This window comes from Pteropus medius, unplaced genomic scaffold (genome assembly GCF_902729225.1).
Source record: "Pteropus medius unplaced genomic scaffold, Ma_sr-lr_union100, whole genome shotgun sequence".
In the NCBI taxonomy this organism is placed as follows: Eukaryota; Metazoa; Chordata; class Mammalia; order Chiroptera; family Pteropodidae; genus Pteropus; species Pteropus medius.
This window is the reverse complement of record NW_024347791.1, coordinates 15,957,330-15,982,660: the sequence shown is the minus strand read 5'-3', so window position 1 is coordinate 15,982,660 and position 25,331 is coordinate 15,957,330. Positions and strand designations below refer to the sequence as shown.

General features: G+C 39.6%; 1 pseudogene; it reads right to left on the bottom strand.

The window, feature by feature from the left end:
- Positions 1–7,539: 7,539 nt before the first annotated feature.
- On the bottom strand, positions 7,540–7,658 carry LOC120615184 (uncharacterized; annotated as a pseudogene).
- Positions 7,659–25,331: the final 17,673 nt, after the last annotated feature.

Sequence of the window (25,331 nt, the reverse complement as noted above, 5' to 3'; positions counted from 1 at the left end):
CACACACACACACACACACACAGGCACGCACACGCATGCACACACGCGCGCACATTTTACATTCAGGTTTAGGAGAAATAGTGACTCTATTCTCATTTGAAGCAAATACCAAAGGACGTATTTCCAATTTGAAAATGACCGCTTAATTTTGTAGACTTTTGGATCAGACATAGAAAAATACCAAGGCTGAAGAGCTTATATGCCAGAGAAGGGATCGAGAAGGAAGAAAGGTATAAGCCAGGAGAAACTCTTGACAAACAATTTCAATGGAGCTTTGTATTTTCAAAGCAGTTTTAAATCATGAAGTAGCCCACCCAGCTATCCTGAAAAAGTAGGTCAGCACAATATTTTCACAGGTGAGGAAACTGAGATACGATGTTCAGTAGCTCACCCAACACATACAACACGACTAGGAACACAGACTTCCGTATTTCCATTCGGACAGTTAACTCGGCTGCCTTCTTCCCAGAAAGAGAAAATACAGGCATTTAGCAACTCTTATTTTATATTTTTATATGCTAAGTAGGCTAAAACTCCACTGCTGTAGACCAAGAAGTCTTAAGGTGATAGCACATCAAAGGGTAGAGTTTGAAGCTTGTGATTATTTCCCAACTTCGTCTACAGTTCAAATGCCGTGTTCTGGGGATCTAGTAGCCAAAAGCAGTTACTGGAGAATGAAGAAGCCTGGACTCAGGAGTAAGCTGCATGACCTTGCAAAAGTCATTTAAAATCTCTGAGCTTTGCTTTTTCATCCTCAAAATGAAGACAATATTTTTTTAAAGTTTTATTTTGAGAAATGCTAAAAAACATAAAATAGTTAAATCACCCATAATTTGATTATTGACCAAATATATTGGTTTTAGCTGCTGAGCTTTAAATGTATTTAACACTTTGTAGATGTACACAGAAGTAATATCCTGACTGTAAAGCAGAATCACCATAGTAATTTGAAAGTTGATTTACTGCATGGAGTTAGAAAAAACTGTCAATAATTGAATGTACAATGAAACATGCAATGTTTTCTCTCAAAGAGGAAAATCCATTTGTTTTCAATGAGTAGCCTCTATTTATTCAACTTATATTCTAAAACAAAAATTTTAAATTCTACACCTTACTCTTGTAAGTAAAACAATAAAAGGTTAGAAACTATGAAGTGAAGTGTGTGAAAGAAAGATGTATTGATGTCATCTGATACGTAGCTTTTGTTTTGTACTTGTGTCCATATTATGTTTATTTTGTTTAAAATTGCCCCAGAACTTGAACTGGAAGTGGCATATTAGCAAGTCTTTTTGTCAGAGGACAGAAATTAGAAATTTTACTAAGAAAACAGAAGCTGAATTTTGTATCTCTGATATGCTACTCACAAATATAAAATAAAATGGAGCAATAAAGTTCTCATCTGTGTATTAGGGCCAGCAAGCCTGCTTATAAGAGGGATATATGAGTCTTGGCCTTAATTTTCCAAGTTCCTTATCTGCATCAGTGAACATTGGTTAATTGGACCATTCTCCACTTCATTTTGTCTGTGCAAACATAAGAAGTGGTACACAACAGAATTTGCTTTACTCCTATGACTTACGGAAAGTGGTGACACCTAATGATACCCTCTTCTTAACGCAGGTTTGAGATGTTGGTTTGCAATTCTCCCCAAAACCAGTACAATTCTTTTTCTCATCCACGGGCTGGAAAGCATAGGTTCAAGGGTAGGTAGCCTTTGCTACTACCCATCACTCTGGTAGAAGTACAAAACCACAGGCTGCCTGTTAGCTCTCTTGGGTCATGCCCCCAGGTGAAAGGAGTGTTGCCAATACTCCAGAAAGTCCCAGATTCCCACTAGTCGGCCTGTGGACATGAGGCAGCCATCTGTAAATGGTGATTGTCATTCTCAACCTTTGTTCCTCCATATTAGTCATGGTGGACATTGTTCGCTGGCACAGCTCGTGGTCACAGACATGTATAGGCTATCGGAAATGGCACATTCGCCTTGTCTCCTAGTCAAGAAAACACATCAGAATGCAAGTGAGGGAAAATGACATTAACATAGCATAATCTTTAATGTCTTTTGATGTGCAAAACTTTGACACTTTATTCACAAGTGATTGTGATCCACTAAAATGGTCAGTATGAGACTCAGGACTACTGGTCAAGGTTTTAACTATTCGGTTCTCTTTCCCATCTGAATTCTCTGATTCTGTGAAAGATACAAAGATCCCGACCACAACCAGGCAGCAATTCCTCAGGATTTTGATCAACCAGAGTGACTTTGTATAGAAACACTCAGAACCAGGCTTTCTCTCTCACATATAAGAGACGTTTCCTAACATGTGTACTGGAGAAAATTTCCCTCCACTTCCCAAGCCCCTCAACAAAGTCCGAAAGACTCACTTTTGCTTAAAGGCGCATTTGTATAACATGATTACACGCAAAGGGTGGAAACCCAGTTCTACGTCATGTAATCCAGGAAAACATCCACAGAGGACAGGACCCAAGGAAGCCAACAAAGTCAAACAGCAAATATCGCAATATTAAACGTCCCAGCCTTTTTTTTTTTTTTTTTTTTTTTTTTTGATTCTAGGTCTCTGATATAATCTCTTCTCTTTATTTAAACTCATCCAAAGACAGTGCGCTAAAAGGACGCCTATGAAAGGTCTCAGCGCTGGCCCTGACCCTGGTGACAGACAGCGGAGCTCTCTGCACTATACTCCTCCACCCCAAGCATGATTGGTGAACATTCGTACTTCTCCCATTGCACAGTGGTCTCATGTGCACTCAAGAGTTCATAGGTGCCAGGGAAACGTCACTAAATGCTGCTGCCTGCTGCTCTTTTGATTTGCAAGGATAGGAACACTCTGGTAATGGCCCACCAAGCTAATCATCCCACAAAAGAAGGTTACGCTCACACTGCTCTCGCTCTGGAGAGGAACTCTGTATTCCGCCTTATGTTTATGAAACATGAAGGCACATGCCGTAAAAATGTTCTGCATATAAATGAAATAATGCAAAGCAATTATTATGCTTGTTAAGAAAGCAATAATATGATTATGAAATGTAAAGGGTTAATGAATGAAATACATTTTAACTTGTTTAAAATGATTTGCCTCTTTCTTAAATGCAATGTGTGCAACCAAACAAGGAAAGGTACCACACTGAAGGACTGTGTAAAAGGCAGAAACCTGAACACCGCAGAGACAAAAACCAAAAAGTCAAGTTCACTGTGTTATCTCTGAAGACTGGCTGTCAGTACTGTTCAAATTAGCAGGTTAATTGCCAAATCTCCAGTTTACTTCAGGCTGTGTAGATGGAGTTTGTGTCAAAATTAGATGCTTCATAAATGGCTCTTTTGATTTTATCTTCAAATTCATCTCCTTTCCTAAGTAAGGCTATTAAAGTAGCTTCTACAGTGGCAGCAATCTTTCCAACTAAAGGAGAATAGCTGAAATGCTTAATGAGCCCCTGAGGCAGAGGATGGGAGTAAGCTTAGCAAGCTCTGTCAGTACCAGAGCCTTGGGTCAGGTGGTCAGCGGGGCCGTAATTGAGCTTCTCCCTCTTCCTACCTTCAGGGTGCTCAGTAATGGTATGGAGAGTATGAATAATCAACTTCAGTCACGACCCTAGAACTCTTAAGCTGTAAGGCCAACTCATGCTCTTTCTCTTTTCATATCTTCGTTCTCTCCAACCTTCAACTCATCCCCTTGCCCACACACCTCCCCTTTTGGGCCCCTGTCTTTCCATCCTATTCACAGAGAAACATCAGACGTATCAAGCAGGAACCCTCCCCTTCTCCCTACTGTGCTTATGAACCATTGCCTGAACCCACGCATTCCCCTTTCTTTCTCTTGCCTAGGTGAACCCCTCTGCCTGGGCTCCGGATCCCATTCCTTCACATTTCTTAGGTGCTCTACACCACTCTCATGCACAGTCTCTCTTCTCTCCTTTGTATTCAACGAACTCCTTTCAACTGGAGAATTCCCGCTGACATTAAACATCAAAAATGTATCTAACCAGAGTGGACTTGCCAGATTAAATACTGGATACACAACAAATAACGTTTTAATATACTGTCTCATATACTGAATGGGATATACTTCTACTGAAAAGTATTTGTTCTCTAACTGAAATTCAACTTTAACTTGGCATTCTGTATGTTTATTTGCTAAATCTGGCAACCATACACCAGAGAGGTCTTTTTTGACTCCTCACTGTCTAAAATAGTACTTTCCCCTTCAGATATTTTCTATCACCTTTCTTTAGGTTATTTATCTTCATACATTATCACCACTGGGTATATTTATATTTTTGTTTATCGTCTGTGTCCCTCCACCTCTTTACTAGGATGTAGATTCCATAGGAACAGGGAATCTGCTGCATCCCTATTGCCTAAAATAGAGCTTAGCACAAGTGAAGTGTCCAATAAATATTTGTTGGTAAATACATGCTTGAGTCTCCTTTTAAAATAACTGTCACGCAGCCCTACAATCTCCCTAGATCTACTCCTCCATTTCTTTCTCCCACTGCAGAACCAGAGTTTGTAAGGTCTTAACACTCATTGTCCCTGATACTTCATCTCCCAGTTCCTCCTCATTATTCAACCAAAGCAGCTTTGTTTAAGGGCATCAGTTACTTCCATGTTGTTAAATCATGTGGGCATTTTTTTTACCCCATCTCATCTTTCAACAAGATTTGATGCTATTAACCACTCCCTGCTTCATGAAACAAATCCTTTATTTCACTGCACTAAACTCTCCTGATTTTCTCTCCATAATCACTCTTTCTTTGTGTCTGGTGCTAGTTTATCCTTCTCTACCTGGTTATTAAAATGTAGAGCTAGTCCCAGACCCTCTTCTCTTTTCACTCTATGTTCTCTCTCCCAGGTCACCTCATCTATGTTCATGGCTTCAATCACCATTTGTTTTCTGATGACTCTCAATTTGTATATCCAGCCCAAAATGCCCCTCTTAGTTCCAGACCTATATATCCAATTGCCTATTTGGCATCTCCACTGAATGTCTCAAAGTTATATCAAGCTCAGTTGTCTAAGACTAAGAGACATCTACTGCTTACCCTAACCCTGGTCCTCTTCTATTATTCCACATCTTGATGAATGATAGCTCCATGCATCTAATAGCACAAGCCAGAATACTAACAGTCATTCTCAACTCGTAAATCTCACTTCCCAAATAGCTCTTGAATCCATTCGTTTCTCTTTATCTCTGTAACCTAGTACAAAGGAGTAGTATTACCTCTGCTAAAACACTGTAATAGCTTCTTAACCAAAAGAGCTACTACATTCACTGACTCAAAACTTATTTTCTATATTTATAGCTAAAGTGATTCTTCCACCTGTAGAAAATTCTCACTGGTTTTTCAGGAGGCTCCAACCTCTCTTTTCAGTCTAGTTTCATGCCACTATCTTCTTCATTCTCTCAACTGCAGCAACACTGGCCAGGAATCAGTTTCTTAAATGTAACTATACATTCGAGAGGGCTAGAAAAGAAACTGATTACAAAATAACTAGTTTAAAAGAGTGAAGTAGTAAGAAAAAATGTTTCATAAGAAAATCTTCCATCAGCCATCTACCAAAAGCATCATATAAAATTTAGGGCTGAAAGGTTCTTCGCACATCGTTTGGTCTAATTCTCTCCCTCCAAATAAAGACACGAGGAAATGAATGTTCAGAGAGAAGACGGAAATGACCAAAGCCACACAAGCTATTTGATAGATGATCTCTAAGAGCACCTGAATTCGAAGTCACACTTCTGGCTCCAACTGAAGAGAAAATAACTAACGAGAAATAAAGTGACCTGAGAATTACCATAATTCTAAAAGAATGACGGAGTCGATCAGCACGAGGCTAAAGCACATGAAAGGAGCTAAAACCAATCCACCAATCAACTAGCAAACATACTCACAAGAGAAGTAGTGAGGCTTCAGACATCAGAATCGGGAACTTTGTCAATGAACTTTCAACCAGGTTGAAAAGGCCTGCTATAGAGAGGGTCCAGCATAAGTCAATGGATATGGATGAGGCCAGGGGTGGGGGCTTGGTGTACCAATTGCTCAGAATATAAGAAAACAAGTGAGTCCTGACCAAACTATGAATTGAAAGCTCACCTTCTACGAGTCTGCCACATAAGCCACCTGTTACCACCTAGGTTTTTCGCAAAGAATTCTTTCTTTCTTCCATGAGTCCTTGAAGAAACTAAAAGCAATCAACTTGGTGCCCACTGAAAGTTATAAACTGAGAGCAAGAGATTCAAGTCACCACTGTTTCCTGACAACTAGGCAAAGGTATCATCTGAGAGATCCCAGTCCATTTCTTTTCAAAGGAAATCCCAAACTACTGAGCGTAATTCATACTTTAAAACTAAATTTGTCATTCAGTAGCCAAGGGAAGCTTTCTGAAAAACACTACTATTGAGATCAAGGGAGGCTGAGTAAACACCCTGTGTGTGCTTATCACTACAGGCACTGAAGTGTAAATGAGTGTGAAAGTTGCCTTTTGGTGTCAAAAGACCTGACAAAATTCTTTTCCAAATGGGATTGGAATTATTAGTAAATTTGTTGAGCTAAGAGATACTCTTTATCAGCTGTAAGTATTTTTAATTGGTTTCCAGGGAACACCTGTGTTAGGGTTATAAGCATCAAAGGTGATAAACAACTTAATTATCCTCCCAGAACCATTAGGAAAAAGTATCACTGTTAGTGAGCTTTCTTTAATGCTTTCTTTTGAAGTGTCATCCTTGCTACTATTGTGGGGCTATTTGTAGTTTATTTCCCAGAGCTTTGATGCTCCCTTCATAAACAGAAAAGGCAGTTAGAAGGAGATTAATGAAATTAATAATATTTACTTACACTGGTCAGATGTATCTTAAGTTACCATTCGGCATAGCTTCTCCTTGGAGAAGCAGCAAGTTAAGAGAATCGGAAAAGCTGGAGAGAATTTTAAGGGATAGCGGTGGAAAGCATAAGAGAAGACAGAAAGGCCTGAATATGGCAGCTGGTAGTTTCTGAGAAAAAGGAGTTGCGAACCCACGAGACTATTACAGGGAGGGGAAGGAAGAGTTTTACATTTTATTTCCAACTGCTATCTTTAAATTTTATTCATGAAGACAAACTGAGACATGAAAGCAGAGTGTAGTAGCCTATGCAGTTGTTAGTAGGCCTGACTCTGCTCAAAGTACCTTTCTTTGGAGCATGAAGACTTCGTAGACTCTATTCGGATACAGTGTCCCTGGGAAGTGTTTTTTAAAATATCGCTAGTATACCAGAGAACAATAACCTTTTTTTAGAGGACAAAGAACAATCAGGAATTGGGATTTCAGTAGAATCCAAAGATGGACTTTCCCAAATTCGGTTTTGCCCAGGTCTAACATAAGTTACTCAGCAATTTGGTTTTGCCTCCTTCTTTTATTTCTCTATTACATGGAAAAATTTTTTTTCTTTTTTAATTTTTCTGGCGAGACAACCCTTGGTTGACCTCACAGGTTGCAAGAACCTTGTCAGCTTACAATCCCTTATTTTTTATTTTTTTATTTTTTATGCCTACAGCATCTGGTGTTCCTAGGTGGTCTCCTATCCAAGTACTAACCAGGCCCGACCCTGCTTAGCTTCCGAGATCGGACAGGATCGGGCTTGTTCAGGGTAGCATGGCTGCAGATGGAAAAATTTTCTGGCTTTCACTTTTACTCTTTGAAATGGGGTTATGTGGTTAGACTTACCTGGCAGAAATTAATGAGAAACTATGTTTTGAGTGTCTCGAGAAATGGTGCTCTAATAAATATATTACAATCATTTTTAAGCACTTCATGTTTTAAAAATTGAAAATCAAAGTTGGAAAAGGACGCAGGGAAGCTAGTCCTGTCTCATTTTCTAATGGAGGAAATTAAGGCCCACCAAGAAAAAACGATGAACCCAGGACTCTTGGCGAACTACACCATAGCCTGCCCGCTTGATTCTGCTGAGGGGCATCGCACCGTGATCGGGACGAGAAGCATGTTAAATAACTTCCAAATGATATCTTTGGTACTGGATAGAATTAAAGGGCAATACAGTGTCCACCATCCTTTCAGACCTGCCCCAAACTGGCAGTCTACCAAGTAGATAAAATAATCTTCTGAAGCCATTTTGAAGCATGGAATGTTATATCACAGTAAAAATGTAGACATTGGAAATCAAATGTGGACATTGAAAATCAATGTTTTTTGTTTTGTTTTTGTTTTTTTGTTTTTCGTTTTATTTGTTTTTGTTTTCGTTTTTTAGAAAAAGGATTTTCAAACACCTGGCTTAATTGCTTTGGAGTTAAACGGAGTTTGGAGGCACTGAATAGTCTTTTGGTCTGACTTGATTCAAAAGAGGTGGGATCTTCTCGTAGCACGAATGGCTCTATTAACCTGCGGCTCTCAGCTGTGAACTGACAGTGGGGCTCGTCTCTCACCACACTTATCTACACCACCACTAACTTTCCCTTCTTTTCCCTTTTCCAACTAGTCAGCTGTAAATTTTTTCATACCGTTGGATAGGACCATGGTTGAAATACAAAGTCCTGATATATCCATTTTGCTATAATGAGGCAAAAAAGTGAGAGAAAATATAGGTAGTGAGGAGAGAGAGAGAGAGAGAGAGAGAGAGAGAGAGAGAATTCTAATTTTACCATTTCATATTTGATATGTGGTATGTTTTGGCTCCAGAAAGTATTTTTAAAAATCCTGGTTATCTCGAACCAAATTGCCTCTGTCTATAGACAAAGGGTCAAGTAAGAATTGCCATGCACTCTGCAGACCCCAGTATCTACCTATTTCCACCACAGCCCTGTTTCCGAGATTTTCCTAGAGGAGGCAGATAAGAGAAATCCTTCCTCAAAATTCCAGTTTCACAGCTAAGAAAGACAGACATCTTCCTGCTCTGGGTTCTGTTCCTCTCACTAACGTCACCCCACCTCCTTTACTAAAAGTCTATCTCTTGCCAGATCTTAGCAAAACTGTGTTTCTTCTTCTCAAGATCTTGTAGATAACCAGTACGAGATTTAATACACCAGCACATGATAAGGTTACATGGGCAATATAGTATAGCCCTTAAGAGTATATGCTCTAAAGTCAAACAGTGATACTTGAAACACTGTATTATAAATAGTAATGGTCTAATCAAGAAGAGCTATTATTATTGTATTGTTATTCATCAACAGCAGCAGCAGCAGCGACTATTAATGGTGCTCACCCTCCCCAGATATTATAATTTTTCTACCGGCTCTCGATGGCTTTACGCATTAAAGTAAGAAATGCGAAAATTTCTGTCTTCTAGCTGGACAGTTGGGGTGCGATCTGGCTGAGATGTTTTTAATCTTTCTAATCCTTCTCCTGTCCTGTACTGAAGGCATCCAGCCCTGGTCAGTCACAGCTTCAGGCAGGGCTGGGGCAGCATGTAGCAGAGAAATAACTGGCCAGATAGGTTGGGATACGGTGTGGTCACTTCAAGTCCCCTCACTTTTTCTCCTTTCATGAGCCTTACAGATAATACGACCCTGTATTTTTCAAGCTTCATTGCTGAGATTCATGAAGTATCTTTAAACTCAGAGTAGGATGAGCAGATGGGAAGATAAGCGTTTTCCTTCCTCTAATTTAAGCCTGGCAGTCTTAATATCCCACATGACAGTGGTTAAGATAAATAAAGAATCCTTTTTAATATGTGAAAGAACTGAGCAAAGGTACCCCCCACCACACCTCAAGAGTAGCACAGGTATTGGCATCTCCTGAACTACTTACAAGTGAAACTCATGGAGTGGTGATAATATTCCAGAGGGAGCCATTGCGCCCTGCTGGCTGGGATTGATTGTGGGGTCTTTCTCATTTCTGGTGCAGTAGCTGGAGAGTGGAATTACTTGTCGTCTGTCTGCAAGGATGCTAACACTGAGCCAAGTGCCAAGCACTAATACTTTCCTGACTGTAGCTATTATGTTGTGCTGGCTCTAAAAGAGAACATCTTTCTCAAGTGAGTTAATGCGTACTTACCACTTTGGTGTAATGTTTAATTATCAGAAATGACACTTAATTGTTTAATTATAAAACCATGAGGTAGATAAGAACTTGCTGCAAGCAAAATATAAGACCAAGCCTCTCTTTATATAAAAAGGTATATATATTATATATGCATATATGCCATACATGCACATACATACCTGGAAGTATTTTATATAAGTGTTTATATATAAATCTATACTTGCATGTGTTTTAGGTATACCAGGTGGCCATGGGTCTGATTCAGTAGTCATAGATGTAGACTGCAGGGGAGATGCAACCTGAAAAAAAGAAATGGTTTGGTTGGTTCAAAAGATGAACTCCCTTTAAAGTCTGCTTTAGAAACAGTGTTACTAAAGACTATTACGAAAGACTACTCTGCTGAGCAATGTTGGCCTGGTCTTGCTGCTCCCCTCTTTGAGAAAATAATTCCCACTACAGTGAGAGCCTATAGTGATTGGATTGCACATAGTGCCAATTCAAGATGAGAGAGGGTGAGCCAATCTGAATAAGTTTTCTGAGCTGGTGTCTAGTACTTAAGCCAAAGAACGATTGATATTTTGAGGAAATATGAAGAAAGGAATATTCACTTAAATCCCCTTCTATGATTTGTGCTGAACAGTACCTACAGATCTTAAAGAAATGTTGGCCTCCCTTTCCACAAGAAGTCAACATTTTTATCTGTATCCATCTATATATTTCTTACAATGATACTAATAGATGCATTGTATTTCTATCTGCATTTTATAGATAAGGAAATTAAGGCTTGGAAAGGGTCGGTAATGAGCCCACTGTCACACAAGAGAATTTGAACCCAGGCAGTCAGGTTCCAGATCCCATCACTTTAACCTTCACCCTACACCAGTACCATGCATTGGTTTGGGACTGGTGCTGAAGATTTCAAAAACTCAGAATAAATTAGGAAAAATAGATTGGTTTCCACCGATTTTGAGTGTTCTCCTTTGCTAATGAGAAGTCTCGGAAAATATCTACCAAGAAAGTGAAAACAACGGCAGCAGAGGTTTTGGTGAAACTGGCATCTCATTGTGACTCAACCCTTAGGAACGAGTCAGGACTCCCGTTTTCCCCGTTTACCTCAGCTTGGCACTGACTGCTGCGGTAGAGGCGGGAGGCGCAGCGGGGGTGAGCCACCGAATGTGTTTAACAGCCCCCACTCCTGCCCTTCATTAATCACTAAGGAGATGGGCAGCACAGCAGTGGTTCACTTCACCCAGGAAAGAACTGGCTAATGACATTGGGCTCGCATGCCCAAGCCCAGAGGTAAATTACACGTTCCCTTCAGAGGACACTTTTTGCACTGCCACAAAACTATTAGGGTTTTTAGAAAAAAAAGAGTTGAATCTTTATATTTCCTTAGCTGCCTAGTACCATCGTGTGTGCACTCGATATTTTAAAAAGGAGGCTTGAGATGTCATGAAACCCATAGGAGAATTTTGTAATAATCCTCTTATATAAAGTCTTCCCTAATCGTCATCTTAATGTCTGAGAAGACTCCACTCATTCAAAAATTGCTTCGTTTAGCAAAGGATGTTTTATAAAATATACGGCCTGCAAAGCTAGCCTTACCCCTGATGGGGAAGGGAAGGATGCGCACTCATGTGCTTGGGGAGTGACTTTTTATATATTCCTTCAACAAAGTTATATGAAGCAACTGCTAAGTCTGGGTAACTACCTAGAGGCAGAGGAAAATGCAGGATAGATGGCGTGGTCCTTTTTTTGAAGAAGGCTATGGAGTAATATCTGCAATGATCACAAGGGAAGAGCTGAATACAAGTAGAACAGGACTTATTGTCTTACAGACATGGTTGATGTGTTGCTGCCATTTCTTACCTGCATCCTCATTTCTTACCTCCCCACTCAAGTCTCTTCTGCCCTGAAAACAACAAGCAAGCACAAATAAAGTGAGAAAGATAAAGTTCAGTGTAGAACACCATAGAAAACACTTTAAAGTCCAACTTGTTTTAGCGCCCTAGCTTCCAGACTCATTTTGTTGTATGAATAAATCTTATGATAGCATAGTAATGAAGGTAAAAGTGATGAGAAACATCATTTCTAGAGAGAAAGAAGAGATGAATTGGCTACATGGTGCATGGGGGAAAGAAGCACTTTATGGGTAAATAAATTAGATTATGTCTCCATTATCTGCCACTTACTTCCTATATTAGTTCAGTAATGCACAGCCTCTCTGTTAATATAGGACTAACAGTATCTGCCCTGATATTAGAATAAAATGAGCCATAACTATAAGATACAACATAAACAGATTCTTTTTGGAAGAAAACCTGAGCGAACCCATAGGCCTTTAATTGCTCTTTCTTTAACGGTTTTGTTTATCTGTTTATTTGAGGTGACATAGAAACAGAAGTGTGTTTCTGTAATGCTAAGTGTTTTCTTACCTCAGAAAACTGTAAACACCCTTCTGTCAGTCACCTGACATGCACCATTTCTAATTCTTTCTGTCTTACTTGTCTCTAACTCCAGTCACTGCTGTGGTGACTAGCTCTACATGGTTTCTGATAAAATTCTCCCAGGCTCAACCTGACAGTGATGCTCTCTATGCCCTGACTTTGCATCATCTGCCCAAGGGTCCCTCTGTTAATACAGAAGTTTAGAATGCCACAGGACCCTGCTAGGCACCCATGCAAATATAACCCAAAAATATAATGAAGTTAGCATCCTCACGGGATTAAAAGTTGACCAGAGGATGACAGGAGCCCATGAATTGATTTATTTTGCCTTTCTCCTCCTACAGAGACTGTCTTGAGAAGCAGTGTATATGGCTTCTCATGGCCTTAAAACATCAAGCAGTATGTTTAACTTAGCAGCAGCTGGCTTGATCGGTGTTCTTGTATTTTTTTCCTCTATCATTCTCGGCCTCATACTCCAAATTTCTCATTCTGGATTATATTCCCTAATAAAGTAGTATGATGGAAGACTTTAGTTCAAAGTCTATTTTCTGGGTAACAAAGGCTAAGACAATGGATACCAGAGTGGCTCCAAAAGCAGCTCTTCAGGAGGATATTTTGGATATGGGTTGGAAAGGCCCTATTGCTAGCAGAAGGTATGGTGATGATAACCCCTGGCATGTAATGGCATTATAACCAAGACTTTCACTTGTGGGTAACTGGGCTGAGATACAGGTAGTAAATGAGAACGCAATGGTGGTTAAAAGTACAGACAAAATGATAATGATGGAAATTGTGGAATAGAGATGATGACTGCTGTTAACTGTACTGGAAGCCTTCGAAATAAAGTATAGACTCAGGGAAGCTATCTGTCAACTCAAGCCAAGCTGTGAAAGCCAGAAGTCCTCTATAGCAGCTTCAGTGGAAATGGTCATCTCCTGGAAAGAGGGAAGAACGTGCTGAAGATCAGGCCCAGGAGTGAATTGTAAAGGTGGCAGAACCGCAAAGGAGAGTGAATACACAACCTCAATAAATCTTCTATGTCAAAGTCAGGACCTTGGCAGGGAAAGAGTGGATGAGAATATTTAGATGAACCAGACTGAGAGTCTTGAACTCCCACTAAACTTTCCAGGACCTTTAGAGGACAGACTGGCTGCCTGCCTGGAGACTGCTCAAGGGCTTCCCCTAAGGCAGGTACCTCACAAAGTGTTAATTTTTCTCTTGAGATATCCCCCCAGCATCCCTCATTGCCTCTAGACTGTTGACCATGGTGAAGTAACAGCCCAGCCCAGACGCTGCTCCTGCAGAAATTTGCTAATATGATCTGATAAGAAGGGGCTACACATATGAGAATGGAGCTTGAGGGTCTTAAACTAGAGTGAGGAGGCCAGACTATAAAGTTAGATAGAGGAAAATTTACTGAATTTACTGAATCATGGGTACCCATCCATGATTGGGGTTTAATAGCCTATAAGTAACCTCTGGAGCAGTCCTAATGGTCTGTTGAGATGTGTCTTGAAGCTTGGCAGAGAGAATACTAACATCGACTACCATAGTGGAAAGTCATAGCCAATCACCCAGTCCCCAGACTTAAATCAGTTCATAGACCCAGAGTTCAATGCTTGATGGGGAGGCCATGATCCCTTGAGGAAGGACCCTTCGACGTCACCACAAGTATATACAGGAAATATTCTTCTGATTCTCCTCCCAAATGTACCTGTGGCCCTTTGTTAGAGTAACTAACTATACACTGTTGAAAAGGGAAAACCCAGGCCTTTTAAATCTTTTAGGTAGAGTCTGGGCTGAAATAATAGCAAGGAACCCTAAGCTCTATTAAGGTCTCCCAATTATAATGGAAGCTCACCTGAGCACCACCATAATGGAGTTTTGGTCTAACGTTGTCTCACAGTGGGTCCAAAGTAGTCACAGCCCCATCTTGAGGTTATTTCTCATACTCTGAGTGTACCATTGGGATAAATATATTTCTTGGCTGATAGAACCTTCACACTGGTTCCCGGATCTGTGGTATAAGGACTGTTATGGCAGAAAGAGCAAGGAGAAGCCCCTGAAACTGCCACTATAACCAGGACCATAAATCAGAAGCAACACTGAATCCCAGGAGGAATTGCAGAGCTTGGTCCACTATCAGACCTGAAGGACACAAATGTGATGCTTGCCCTCATATCCCTGGTTCGATTTACCTGTCTGGACTTGAAAAATCCTGAAGGATTGTGATGTATGACATGGAACTTATCAATTTAACCAGTAGCCCCAATCGCATCTGCTCAGCCAGATGTGTTATCTTTACTGTGAGTGGATTAAAAAGGCCTCTGGTACCAGGTATGAGAATGTATCCTTCCCAGTGCCCACAGGGAAGAAGGATCAAAGGCAGCTTGTATTCACATTGTAAGGACAGTAATTCACTTGTGAAATTTGTATTTCTGTCCCCACAAACTTAAGGTCCTGGTTCCCACTTTGGGGTGGTCAAGGAGGAGGGGCACAGATAGGGTTCAACTCAACTTGAACCTTTAACTACCACATTGTGAACCCTTCATGCTGATGGACCAGCAGATAGAGAAGGAAGTTATGGGTCAAGCTATTGTAATCAACCCTTATTACTATGTGGAACTAGTCTGCTGCTACAGATTACAGCCAGGGAGGAGGATGTCCAGTTCAGGAAGATTACCTTACCTCTTAATTATACATATTCATATTGACTCTCCTTCCTTCCCTGCTTCACCCTCCTTGTCCCTCACTCCAGCTCTCTGGGAGCTGGGAAAGTCGTACAGAAGACTTTGCCTCAGGCTTCCCTTTCAGAAGAGCCCAAGCTCAGGCTACTGTCCCACTGGTAGGTTCAAATGTACTTACATGCTGGAAGAGAACATACATGTCAGCAGTCTACATATTTCATTTTACTTAATCATGATGGTGATCTCGAGAGGTAGAAAAATTATTTCTGTTTTCCAGATAAGGAGACAGGTTCAGCTAAGTGAAGGGTCTTGCCAAAGGACATATAGCCTATGAGTGGCAGAGCCATGTTTTACAACAGGATGTGTCTAACTCTAAAGCTCAAGCTCTTTCCTCTATATTCTTGATGCCTAGATCAGTGATAATAAAAATGACTACTCAGAAAGAAGACAATTTCTTCTCTTATATCACTCTAATAACCCCCTTTGTATTCATAGTGGTTTATTTTCACTTTAAGATTTAGTTTTTCTTTTTTAATATGTAATTTAGCATGCAATGCACTTCTATACAGGACTGTTACAGGGAATGGCAGGGCTCCATCATTCTGAAACGTGTGATGGAGGAAATCGAAGAGTGCTTTTTTAATGAATCAAGATCTAAGAAGCACATATAAAGTAAAAAGACAGCTCATTAAAAATTTTTCTCCTTCAAGAAATAATTTATTTCTAAATAAATTCAGCACAATAAAAACATGAGAGAGAAAAAAAGTGTAATATCTTATCATATAATTTTAGTTTGATTATGTCACCAAATAAACTAAATGGCAGTGGAATGGAAAGAAATGTAATCCATAAAGGAAGTGAGAAAGGTTGAAAAAGTCAACGGTAATTAAATAGTGACTAAAACTGAATGGAAATTGATCTGTATTAGCTGAAGGCCATTCCTGTCTTTTAGAATGTTATGCATCAGTAAAGAGAGAAAAGAAAGGTTTCTGCTTTTTTGATACAAAAATATGTAATTTCTGAGCCAAGGTTGCTAATTCAAGACAGCAGTGGATTCCCAGTACACACATTCTAATATTCCACACCTACTGGCAGGTATTGAAATGGATAAGGCTGTATAGGACTGAATCATAAGAGCATTGTTGGCGTGCTGGCTATTTCCCCTTGTGGAAGCTGAAAGCAGCTATGCAAACTAGAGGTGAATGCGGCAGCTTGAGTTTCAGCTCATGAGGCCTCTGCTGGATGGTCATTTGTCCCCAGGGTTGTATCTCCTCAATTGGGGCACAGATGAAAGCAAGAGTCTGGAAAAACTTGTGCTCTACTTAGGATTCTGTTATGGTGTTGCCTCTGGATGTTAGGCTTTCTTAGGTAACACATCTAATAGGAAACAAAACAGTGTGATGTTTACAATTTTTATTATGAATGCTAACATTATAAACAATCAATCATCATTAGTAATGATGATGACAGTGACTACCATTTATTCACTGCCTACTATATTCTGGTTCATTTCTATATAAATTGCTATGCTTACAACTATGGAAGGTAGATGTTATTATTCACCCTTTCTACATGAAGAAACTGAGGCTTAGAGGGAATACATATCTTGTCTAAAGTAAAGGCTGAAACAGTAAATCAATCTAGGCTTCTCGCTGTTCTATTATACAATGTGGGTGCTGATTCATTCCCATGAGTCTAGATAAGTAAAGGCAGACTTTAATAAAACCCTTTCTGTTACCAAAAGGTGTATTATAGAGAAATAATATACATTTTTGGAGTGATGAGTACATATAATTAAGGCCACTACCATAGGTCATGGTTGAATCAATAATAACAACAACAAAAAAAATTAAGTTGTTTCACTATGATATTTGGGCCATAATCTCTAACAAGTGATACAGAAGATGCACAATCAACCCTAGAAGGCTATTCATTTATTAAACACACATATGTGTTGAGTGAATTCTAGGTACTAGAGTTGTACTGGTTTTATCAGCTAGAGCTGATAAAAATGAGAGAAAAATATAGGAATAGGTGGCATTGTAGGAAGGAGTGCTCATGCTTTAGTAGTATTCATTAAATCAGAATGGCATTATGTTTATGGTAATTCTTCTAATTTTTAGCAGTCATACAAATAGTGGTCCGGGGCAGGTATTTCAATCTGAATAAAACTTATAGATCTATATTTTGATTCTCAAGATAATTCTCAGATCAGAGCACTTGAAATTCAAAGTTCTCTTTATGAATTATCATGGAATACCATGGAAAAGATGGCCAGTTTATCACCAAGCCTATTTTCTCTTCTTCCTGACTATATATTTAGTTAATTATCTACATTTCCCAGCCTCCCTTGCAGTAAGATATGGCCATATGACTGAGTTATTAGCCAATGGAAAGTACCCACAGGTGATGGGCACCATTCCTCTCCTGATCCATAGACATCTCCCAGGAGCTTTTCTCAAAGTTCTTCCACTTTCTCCTTCATAATGCAGATGAGTCTAGTGACCCTAAAACCACAAGTTAAAGACAGCTGAGCCATAACGTGGAAAGAATCTGTAATCCTGAATGACTGCATGGAAGGCCAATTTCGCAGGAATCCCACATTGTACTGTTATACCAGCAAGAAATAAAGTTAAAACACTAAAATTTGGAGTTTGTTTATTATAACTAGTAATAGTCTAATACAAATGCTAATATATGTATTCGATGAATATTTACTTAAATACTATCACATATTTAATTCCTTCTTCCCCAGGAATAATTTGACTAGCAGACAATATAATTGCAGTATTATGTATAGGTTTTCCCGTTTCAATAATCTGTAATTCATGACTCCTGAGTTTTTCTCTTATTGCTGGTTTTTGTTTGAACAATAGTTTTGTCTTCCACTAGGATTTGCTTGCAAACATGTAAGCTGATAAAAGTTTTTTAAATTTTTACTGGGAGAGAAAAACAAAGTTGAGAACTTAAAGGTTATGGTTAATTAAAGAATAATTCTGTGTCTTGGGGAGAAAATTCTACTATTTCATTTAGGCTACCTCTCGCTAACTAATGGAAGAGACATTATTGTCATGGAGGAACATGGTGGGGACCGGCCTGAAGGAGCACAATGTGAGATCCCCTGGATGAAATCCATGCATCTTAAAAGAAATGTCATTATTCTGCCCATTCATCCAAAGATTCAAAACAAAGAAAAAGAGAGCTGAGCCAAGCCACTGAGGGAAGAGCAAGACTACACCTGAGCTCTTGGCCCCCACTAATTTGGGGGCAGTCAGATGTGACAAAAATGACATAGACTTCGGTATTAAATCCTAGTTTAAATTCTCACTCTTCCATTTGCTTCAGGTGCTTTTAAACCACCTGAATTTTAGTTTTCTCATCAGTAAACAGGAAGCGATGATATCCATCTCTCAAATATGCTGTGAGAGCATCATAATAACTTTCCACGATGACTGAAGTTTACTAGAATTGTCATGGTGATCACTTCATAAGGTATATAGATGTCAAATCACTATGTTGTACACCTGACACTAATATAATATTGTATGTCAACTATGCTTTAATTTTTAAAAATGCTGTATTAGAGGCAATGTTTTTAAAGTGTTAACAAATAAAGTACTTCAGTGTCATAGATTTATTAGATTTATTATTAATTATGCTTATTATGTTGTAAAAAGCACACAAAGAAATTTTGGACCATTTGCATAAAGATTTAATATGCAACAATGAAATGTTTGGGCTACTGATTTTACAGTTCCCTCTCTCATTTGTGCAATAATAAAATTAAGTTCATTTTATTCTGTAGTTTAATAATTAAGGCAAAATCATGGCAATCATTACTGGTAATCTCTTGGGAATACAATTCAACAAAAACTTCTCAATTGCCTTTAATATGTAACACATAGTGTTGGTTTCCAAATCTTGCATTTTATTTGGCTCTCAAGGATTATTGTAACCCTCTATTGTCACTAAGATGTGAATTACTTTTTCTCAGAAGAACTGAGACCTCTTTTCATTTTAAAGAATTACTTTAAGGACCATTGCTAAAACTTTTTATTCCCCGTATGTCATCAAGTGAATATATTCTAATACTCCCATGACCTGGAGCTTACCACAGGCAGGAAAAACAGTATGTTTCATTTACGCACGGTATAATTTTAGAAAGTAAGTTTTGTCAAGGCTAAGTAAGGCTGTCCAGTCTTGCAGATGCTTTAAGCTTTTATTAACCAAAGCTTATTCCTTTATCATTCTCTAATACTTGTACCACACCTACCTCATGGTGAACTGTCACTGTGGTTACCATTAATTGCAATTTTTGAGGGAATGAGGCATCTTACCTCCCCCGCCTTCCTAGATCCCACCCCTGATGGGTTGAAGAAGAACAATAAAAGTATGAAGCTCTTGTAGGTAGGTTCGTAATGCATAAGCAATAAATCACATTAGTGATGACAGAAGTGCACTGGTTTTCCCTCCCCCTACAAACTGCTCTGGAAAGGCACTTCGGCTATCCATCTCTTTGGAGAGCAGTAGTGATCTGAAGAAATGCTTCCTCTTGAAAGAACTCTTTTTATTCACAGTGGAATACTCTTGAATTTTGCAGATCGCCAACCACACACAAAAAGTTTTTTTTTTTAATAGTTGAGGAAATAAGCCTAAAGAAAATGTGTACCTAATCCTATTAGCTGACTTAATATAGAATTATTAAAAGCCTTGATATACAGGATTTAACACAATCTTTCTAGCAGGGTGTGATGTAATCTGTTTTTGTTCCTCAGCTAGCAGATGGCTTACCTTTAAGTAATTTCCAATATGTTAAGAGATCAAAAGCCATCCTCTCGCCACTGAGGCAGTAATCGTTCTTCTCTGCTGGGGGCTGCTTGGGACTGTGGTAGGGATATGCAAAAGCTCCTGGCATTTCCAAAGATAGAAGGGCGACATTTCTTTAGACTTTGAAGTTAATAATCCTTCAGAAGTTAAAAAACTGAGGGATTTTTCAAAACCCTTTTAATGTTCTATATGCCATGTGCGAAAGTAAATATCTGTAAGAAATCACTGAGGGCTGGCGCGAAGCTTAGAGTAGCGCTCTGCACTCGCCCGTGTCACCAACTGGCACAATCTCTCACCACTGAGGGTGTGACTAGGTTGTGCTTCCATCAGGCGCTATTTGAGGATTTGGTTTTGGCATCGAATGTTTTAAGAATTATACTAGGAATAAATGTGAAATTCATTGCCCATGCTGTCATCGATGAGCCCAAGCAGTGGCATTATGAGATGGCCATCCCTGTCATCAAGACATGACTCTTCCTAAGGCTAAGACGCTTTCAACTGCTTCCTCACGCATGTGTCTAGTTGTTGGAAATGACCTATTGGTGAGGAGAGGGGATAAATTTGCATTCAAGATTCTGTTTCATTTTTATCACAAAAGAGAAAAATGTCTTGTATCTCAACAGGTTAATATGTTCCTAATGGACCCAGAGCCCAGAGTCATTTTTTTTGTTAAATTCAATTCAGATTTTCATGACATGCTAAGTGACAGAACCCTGCTGAATTTTGATTTTAGACAAACCCAAGCATCTCAGGGTTTGTTGCCACCATTGCAAAAGGCTCTTGCTTTTAATACAGAGAGGTTTCATTTTATTCCTTGGACCAGTTATATTTAGGCTACTTAAAATAAGGGAAAAGCCTCACTAAGAAAATATATTCCTAGGCATAAAGGAGACCTAAGTTTGGAACTTCCCCTTGGAGATAAAACAGATTGTTTTAACTTAAATTGCAAGCCCTTCTACCATCACCCCCTCCTCCTTTTCACCATTTTGTTTTATGTATTTGATGGCCTCAATGTTGGCAAGCAGCGGATGGATGAATGAGTACCTAATAGTCATCAAGAGAGAAAGAAAGAGAAAATCGGACTAGAAATCCAGAAGTGTAGGCAAAAAGCCTGTAAGCATAGAGCTTCATGTGGAAAGGAAGTATGGGCAAATGGCCTGAGACAAGAAAAATTATGAGATAGGAACTTGAAATGTCATAATATCATTATACCCAACACAGAAAACCATGAGTGAAAAGAAAGTACTTATTTTCCCAAAGCTGACTCACCAAACTGGAGCTATCCTAACCCATAGCCAACAAGGTGCAATATTATTCCTCAAACTCTTCAAAGGTTTCTACCCCAATGATTCCACGAGGTATTCTCTTTTTGAGAATTTTCTGTTAACTACCTTGAATAACTGATCCAAGGAATAAAATAAAACCTCTCCACATCGAAAGACGGAGCTGGTAAGACGAAATGATTTATACTGACTCTTACACAAATCTTTCCAGAATGATTTCGATACAACTGCTCCTCATACTCTCAGAAATCTCTTTTCTTGTCCATGAAAACCATCGTTGCGCCTCTGCTTTCTTCTCTTCAAGATTAAAGGGCCCATTGTTTCTTTAACTAGCTTTATTTAGGGCCCTTGCTTGCTCATGGGTCTCCCTTAGGTTTACTATACTTCATGCAGCGAAGGAGAGTGTGGGATGTGGTACTCCAAGTAGAAGGCTGAGACTATGGAAGGTAAGTCTAAAACCTAATCATAAATGCATGAGGAGGTGAAAAGGTGAAATTTGGAAAGTCAGTGATTCTGTTTGAATGTTGGTCTATCAGCTTGGATAATAATTGTCTATCCTCTAAGACGAGAGAGGCAAATAGTCTACTCCCACTGGACTGGGTACATGAGATTGGAGTGGGAGTAGGAGGGTAGTTATGGAAAACAAAATATCAAGCATAAAAATGAAACTAGAGTTATTGCTCAATTATTCAACATTGCCGTAAATGTCACTAAGGAGCAGCATGATCTACAACTTGCTCACCCTTAAAGATTGCTTAACACTTAAGGAATAGTTGCTTAGCTCTTTTCCTACCCTTGCTCAAAAGAGAAGATTCAAAGTTTGGAGTTTGGGGGCTTCCTGTTGGAAGAAGGAAATGAATGGGGAGATTCTGAGTGGGGGGACTCTGTCCCTTTTGCTTCCACTCCTTGCAACCAGAGCTGTTCTGCTTATCCCCTCTTCTCATCTTCGAGGAAATTACAATGAACCATAATTAGCCAGTACCTAATTATTCAGCTCCTCTCTTCTAATGGGTGTGTGCCCCACATCCCTGCTGCATCTGAAACATAGTTAATCCATGAATATATGAATTGACACTGAATAATGTCAAATTGATTGTATAAGATATTTGTTGAATAATTAGACATCTAGTTTCGAAACATAGGAAAATTTTAGATCATCCACCATTGTGACACTCAGCTCACAGGAAAACCGTGATAATTCTCAAAGAGTTCTGATTCCTTGAAAGGAAAATGTTACATAATCACAAGGCAAGCTCTCTTCCTAACCCCTCGGGGCATAACAATATTCTCTCTCAAGCCACTGTAGAGTACCAACCATCACCTATTTCCTTCCCCCATCTTCCCATATCCCAAGCCATGGAATGGGTTAATTTTCTACATTCTGGACTCAGACTTTGAATTCCTATGCATGTTCCTTTGTTCAGATTACAGGGGAAAACCCTACCTGTAGTGAGTGCAGGAACACAGTGCTAGGAAGGACTTTTGGAGGTCAAAAAATTTATCTCCCTGCCTTTCTGTAGGTCTGCACCCCTTGTCACTTGGTCAAGAGCTCTTGGGATTTTGAGACAGTGTAGGATGAATGCAGGATATCTGACTCCAGCACACAGTCAAAATTTCAGCCCAGCAGTGAATGCACAGTACTTTCTGTCTTCCTACTGTGCCCTGAGTAAAGACTTTTCGCTTCATACATCATTCACAACTTGCTACAGGGATTTCACAAAGCCAGTACATACCCTTTACACAAAGAAAAGAAAAAAAAGAACAGGTCTAAGGAGAGAAAAAGTGTGTCTGCGAAGTGTAGTAGTATCAACTAGGAAACTAACAAAGCACAATGTAGTCGGAGGTGTTAATCGATTAAACAAATGGAGTTTCTCATTCTGTTCAACATTTGAAGAAATTTAGAGAATTTTAGAATCAAACATGATTAGGCAGTTTCATTCTCCTGTTTGGCTATGGTGCCATGAGGAGCAAGACAAAAGCTGGAAGCTGGAAGCTATTTTTCCCCTAGAGAAATTTGGTAAACAGATACTGAGTTAGTCCCACCATCTGGCTCACAAAATCCCAGAGTCCCAGAGGAGGGTGCCACCTGTAGGTGCTAGAGATACTGTCAGTGCTGGGTGTGCTGTCCCCAGTGACTGAAGGCAGAGGACTCAAAACACACAAGAGGAAAAAATGCCTTCACTCGAGTCCCTGGATGTTTCATGCCAGGATTCTGCTCCACATAAAGATGAAAGGACAGCTTATTTCTTGCTAATTCTTGAAGCATTTTCCTTTTTCTACAAGATAATTCTTTATGAGCATCATGATTATTTCCTAATTAGCACTTCTACTAAATAGTAATTGGAATTCCTCCCCATTCTATATACGTTATATTACATTATATTCTGGTTAGACTTTGTAGTAGCTTGATGGTCAGATTTGCGTGGAAGAAATTGAGCCATAGTGAATTAGTCAGAAGAATTAATCAGAGAGAGAGTCATTAGTTTCCAAGTAGTGAATTAACTTAGGAAAACCACTGGATAGGTTGTTTTCATTGCCTTTCCTCTTGAGAAATAAAAAATGTTGATTTTTGAAGCTTGGTGAAAAAGATCTGGAACTGTAAGCATGTACTTTGTTATTAAACTGAGTCATGTTAGACATCAATTGCTCATTCCATTCTTCTCTTCACTTACTTACCCCATGTCCTTTTCCCTATGCCTACATGAAGAAATGAGGGGCAGGTTGTTTTCCATGCCTTGGTCATAGACCTCGAAGCTACCAAGTCCATAGACAGAGCTATAAGCTATAGACAGAGCCTAGGTTCACCTTTCAAGTTACTAAAAACAAGGTGCCAGGTAAACGGGGTCCCAGCATAGGTCACCTGTCTGCCCTCTACTTAGCCTCCGGGCCTGGGAGCCCTTCCCACACCACACTGCACAGGCACACAAAGAGCCTCCATCAAGTTCTTCCATCAAGTTCTTATCCATCAAGTTCTTCCCCTTTCTTGACTCTGGTTTCCTGAGCCCTATACTTTCTTGATCTTTTTCCTGGGTTTGGGGCATCTATTATGTTTCCTCTTTCTAGATTACTAGAAAGTAATCCAGCTGCCTCTACCCCAACTCTGAGGTTGACCCACTCCCCTGACTTTGGGATTTTCACAGTTCTGAACAGAGCTCCCTCCATCAGACTAGCCCTGTGAGATCCTATTGGCTCTGACCTCATTTGGCCCGGAAAGGGAGTTTGGGGTTTCTACCTTGCACTGAGCACCTAGGGGAGCAGAGGAGACACCTTTCAGACAACTCTAAATTCATTTCCCATCCTCATGCAAGAGGTCAGTCCTGTAAGAGCAAACTGAAGACTAGAAGATCTGTGGGGGAGAACCAGACTCATTGTGTCATTCATCCACTCCGTAAACATCTGTTAAGCTTCCACTATGCGAGAGCATTATGTTAGATGTAAGATGCTACTAAGTTCTCCATGTTTGTGCTGCTCAAGAGGATGAGCCTGATGCCTATCCCATACGAATGAGCTTGGAATAAAATCACTGCAGTGTGTTGCAATTTTATTTGGCCAATTAACAATCAAAGTGCCTGATCGTTGCCATGGCCCAGATGCCAATAATATGTTGCTCAAAAGGTCACAATGACAGATTGCTTATAGGAAATGTTATGTGTAAACCTCAGGCAGAATGCACGATGTCAGGACAATGTCCAAATCTATTATCTCTCCCTGTGGTTACTTCTAATGATTTTTCTGGTATCTGCCTGCTTCATGAGACATTCTATGAGTCCAATAAGGCTGATTCATCTCTTTATCATCATTCAGCTTGTGGATTCTAATATTCACCATGTGTTTGATTGGCTTATCTGCCTCTTGCCTGGAAACTTAGTCGAGAGGAAATCCAAGATCACAAGATAATGGAACAGATATGTAAATCCCTTAGGACAAGTGGCTGGCTTCGTTTTCCTTTATTTTACAGAAAAGAAAAGCAAGGCATAGTTGTAACTGGGTGGCGCAGTCTATAATAGGACCCATATATTTTGGCTCTCTGCATTCAGTTTCCCAAAGAAGAAACAGAAGCATCACAGTAAGGAATAAAAATCCACGACAAGAGGA